This window comes from Pan troglodytes, chromosome 6 (genome assembly GCF_028858775.2).
Source record: "Pan troglodytes isolate AG18354 chromosome 6, NHGRI_mPanTro3-v2.0_pri, whole genome shotgun sequence".
NCBI lineage: Eukaryota > Metazoa > Chordata > Mammalia > Primates > Hominidae > Pan > Pan troglodytes.
This window is the reverse complement of record NC_072404.2, coordinates 77,561,723-77,566,546: the sequence shown is the minus strand read 5'-3', so window position 1 is coordinate 77,566,546 and position 4,824 is coordinate 77,561,723.

Sequence of the window (4,824 nt, the reverse complement as noted above, 5' to 3'; positions counted from 1 at the left end):
CTTTGTCAGGTATACATCTAGCTGCAGGGGTAGTTGTGGCATGTGCTCTTTCAAGTGGGGGACAGTATTTTTAGTGTAAAATCATGATTATGATACTAAAGAAGGGGATAATATTTGTTGGAAATTGGCCAGACATGGTGGTTCACACCTGTAATCCCAGCACTTTGGGAGGCCAAGGTGGGCAGATGACCTGAGGTCGGAAGTTCAGGACCAGCCTGGCCAACATGGTGAAACCCCGTCTCTACTAAAAACACAATCATTAGCTGGGCGTGGTGGCAAGCACCTGTAATCCCAGCTACTTGGGACGCTGAGGCAGGAGAATCACTTGAACCTGAGAGGCAGAGGTTGCATTGAGCCAAGATCGCACCACTACACTCCAGCCTGAGCAAATAAAAAAATAAATATATGTATACATGTATATGGCGATACATATATATTTGTTGAAAATTAACTAGTAGACTTTCTATACTATTTTGTTGTTGTTGTTATTTTGAGAGGGATTAGGAGTTGAAGGATTATTTCATGATAAGCTTGAAGTGTTATTGCCTCTATACTTGGTTAATGGCTAAGCTGGTACGATAATATTAGTAGCAGCAGGAACAGCACACGTCTTTGAGGAACTTCTAAGTAACAGGCTCAATACTGGGGCTTTACATCTGTGCATCATTACCATAAACCTCACTGTCCTTCCAATCCTTATTCCCCTTACACAGACGATGAAACATGTCTAAGATCATAGAGTCCTAGAGCTGGGTTTGAATGTCTATCTGGCTTAAAAGTTCACATTCTCTCCCTTTCCATGTCTTTGTGAGCTGCCTACAATCCCATAGAAAAAACAACTTTAGTTAGTGCAATACTTTTAGCATCAGTTAAATGCTAAAAGCATCACTTTAGTTAGTACAATCACTTCAGTTAGTGCAATGCTCAGAAATGCTGTTTTTTTTTCTGGAGATCAGCAGGCAAGGGCTCTATAAAGGAAGGGGACAGTGGGGGATCGCTAATCATGTGTGGGATAGGCAATTTCATGATCACATTCTCGTGAGATGTGTAATGTTCTCATTTCATTTCCGGGATTATGATGAAATAAGAAGTGGATTTTCTGTGAGAAAGGTTTTTGGTTGTTTGTTTGTTTGTTTTTAGACTGTTTGGCCTCATTTCTTAAAACAAAGTCCAATATTCCAGGAACTCATAGGTTCTGGTTTGGGAATCTTAAGGCTCAGTGTTGAACAGGCAATAGTTTATTTATTAAACATTTTCAAGAATTTATGGCCCAGTGTGGTAGCTCATGCCTATAATCCCAGCACTTTGGGAGGCCAAGATGGGAGGACTGTTTGAGGCCAGGAGTTTGAGACCAGCTTGAGCAATATAGCAAGACCTTGTTTCTATAAAAAAAATTTTTTTTAAAAAAAATCCAGGCATGAGTGGTGCAAGCCAGTAGTCCTACTACTTGGGAGGCTGAGGCAGGAGGCAGGAGGATGGCTTGAACCTAGGAATTTGAAGTTGCAATGAGTTGTGATTGCATCACTGCACTCCATCCTGGGCAACAGAAAGAGATCCTATCTCTTAAGAAAGAATTCACTTGAGCTTTCATTATGAGAGGAGTAAGAAAAAATTGTGCATGAAAAATCATATATAAACAGATCAAAGTGAGTACACACATGTGTTCCCTGCTGAGAAGAAATAACCAGTTCTAAGTGATGTTGGCTGAGTATATGTATATGTGTGTATGTGTGTATGTATGTGTGCTTTTGAGGCAGACTGCTGGACCGAATAGAGTAGAAATCTTACAGGTAGAACTTACAGAGCTTAGACAGTTTAGAAACATAGTGACTCAAGTCACTATGTTTGGAATTGATAGTAATAATTAAAGGAACCCAGCAGCTAAAAGCAAGGTCATGGCTTAGATTTGCCAAGCCAGGCAGAAATTCATTGAAAATCCATACAACAAGAAAGGCACGTGATAGGGATGAAATGATTCTGATATTGGCAGGTTTCCATTTCTCAGCCTAAGTCACCCAGCTGAGACATGTGGGCGCCGCGTAGTGACAGCTGACAAAATAAATGTATTGATGGAATGATCAGCAAGTTCCCTGCTGAGTGACAGAGGAGGCCAGCGAGATTAGAGGTCTATGGCCAATTATCTGAATTGGTCATCATCCAAGCTAGTCATCATTTTCACCATTGGAATTGGCTTTCATTGACTGAAGCTTTTTAAGAGAAGTTCTTTGAGAGCAGAACGCACATTTCCAGTCCATTAATTTTTACAGTGTTAAGGTAAGGCCAGAAATATACTCTGAGAAGAGCATACTGTAATATAGGGATGTCGGACCACAAAGCATAGGATTCAGAGGACTGAGCAGGAAGAGATGTCTTTGTGGGACTCGAAGTGGGACAAGGAAGAGTGCCCTGACTAAGGTAAGAAATGCAGAATGCCAGACACCCAAGAAACCAAACAGTGAAGGCTTTCTTTGCTGCTGAGATGAAGAGATAGGATTTTACCAATGGCAGAATGAGCAGGCAACATTTAGCATGTGATTATAACTTTCCAGCCCAGCATGGTGGCTCACGCCTGTAATCTCAACACTTTGGGAGGCTGAGGTAGGCAGATCACCCGAGGTCAGGAGTCTGAGACCAGCCTGGCCAACACGGTGAAACCCCATCTCTACTAAAAATACAAAAATTAGCTGGGTGTGGTGGCTCACACCTGTAATCCCAGGACTTTGGGAGGCCAAGGCAGGCGAATCATCTGAGGTCATGAGTTTGAGACCAGCCTGGCCAACACGGTGAAACCCCGTCTCTACTAAAAATACAAAAAATTAGCTGGGTGTGGTGGTGCACGCCTGTAATCCCAGCTACTTGGGAGGCTGAGGCAGGAGAATTGCTTGAACTCGAGAGGCACAGGTTGCAGTGAGTCGAGATCATGCCACTGCACTCCAGCCTGGGTGACAGAGCAAGACTTGGTCTCAAAAACAAACAAACAAAACTTTCCACAAAGTGGAATGCAAAGAGACTGAAACCACTTAGCACCAGTGGTATCTGGGCAAATTACTCATCTTATATGAAACCCAGTTTCCTAACGTGTAAAATGGAAACAAAAATAGTACCTCCGTTGTGGGGGGGGGTCTAGTACAGATTAAATGAGATACTGCATTATGAGGCACATAGCACTCGATAAATTAAGATGGTAACTGAAGGGCTGGATTTATTATGGATGGAGAGAAGAGACGGCAGCTTGACCCTAAGGGAAGCTGGCAGGGTTTTCCTTCCAGCCTGCAGAGCTCGGGGCACGTAGTGGGGGCAGAAACCCAGCACAGCTGTGAGACTGAATGCAGGAGTGAATGCGCCTCCACGTCTTGACTGCTTGCCTAGTCAATTCTCAGTGCCCGTATGTATTTCACTCACTCGATGCTCAATTAACAGAAACACTATATAACATGTGTCACACTTCTTAATAAAACTTTGTAGTAGGAGTGATTTTTCAATAATTCAGATACCCTTAATAGTACCAATAAAGATTTATGTTGCCTGGTGAGAGTCTGTGAAGCTAATTATATGGGGAAATTTAAAAACATCACCTGAACTTGGGGCTATAAGAATATAGCCATGTCTTCATTGCATCTGGCATCATTCTTTCCTTCCTTCATTCATGCCTTCAACAAATAGCTTTTGAATAATGTTAGCCTCAGTATGGGCATGTGGCAAATTCATTTGAGCAGGTTTAAGAAGAACATCTCAGCGTGTTCTGGACTTAGGAATCATACTGAGTCAAAATTTTTTTTTGGCTTTACCTAAGGATTTGCTGTATGATTTCTTCATGTTAGAAACTTCTTTGGTGAATTTGGTTATCTTGTATGACTGCACAGGACTTTACAGTTTACAAATAACTTTCAAGAATATTCACTTGGGTTGTACAATAGTTCTGATAGTAGGAAAGGCAAGGATTATTACTTCCTCTTGCCAGATGGAAAAATGCCCCTCCTGCCATGTTAAGATACGTGTCTGGCCTTGGAAATAATATGCAATACATTAGGTTGGTGCAAAAGTAATCGCGGCTTTTGCCATTACTTTTAAATAAATGGCAAAAACCACAGTTTGCACCAACATAATCGCTCCTAGTCCAGTGTTTGCTCTATTTTATCATACGGTCTGTTGGATAATCAACTTCTACTCAATTTGGCACTTTACAGTTTATATTTTCATGTGCATTACTTTGCTTATCTTCACAGCAATCTTATGAAACAGGCCAGTAATCATGATCATCATCGTCATTGATATCATCCTCCTCAATAATTATCCCCATTTTTTAGGCGAGATAATTGATGCTCACAGAGGAAAGATCTTCCTGCAAGTGGAGCCAGTGTGAATCAACACATAATGGATGGAATTAGTCAGCTGCAGATGTAATCTATTCTAAGAGCTTTTATAAACGTGTTGCTAAGGGAATTCGGGGACCTCTAGACAATCCCATCAGATCGGCTCATCTTTTGGTCTAATCGGGGTGGCCAGAGTGTACTCAGGACAAACATGCGAAGAAAAGCCAGCCTCACCCTCACAAATCACTCCTCGTTTGTCCAAACAAAGACCCTAATAATAGAAAGACATTTGAGTCCAGTCTAGAAAGGGGAAGTCCGTGAGCCAGAGCTTGTCAGAACTGATGAAAGAATGTGCTCTGTCTAGGGAGAAGAATTCTGTGGGCTGCTTGATCAATTTCTTCTTAAAGCGAGAGACCCTAGGCCACCAAAGTAGGTAACTGTGACCCGAAGATCACCCGGGTCTCTGACTAGTTCTAGGTGCCCCATGTGGTCACAAAGGGGAGAATGGCTT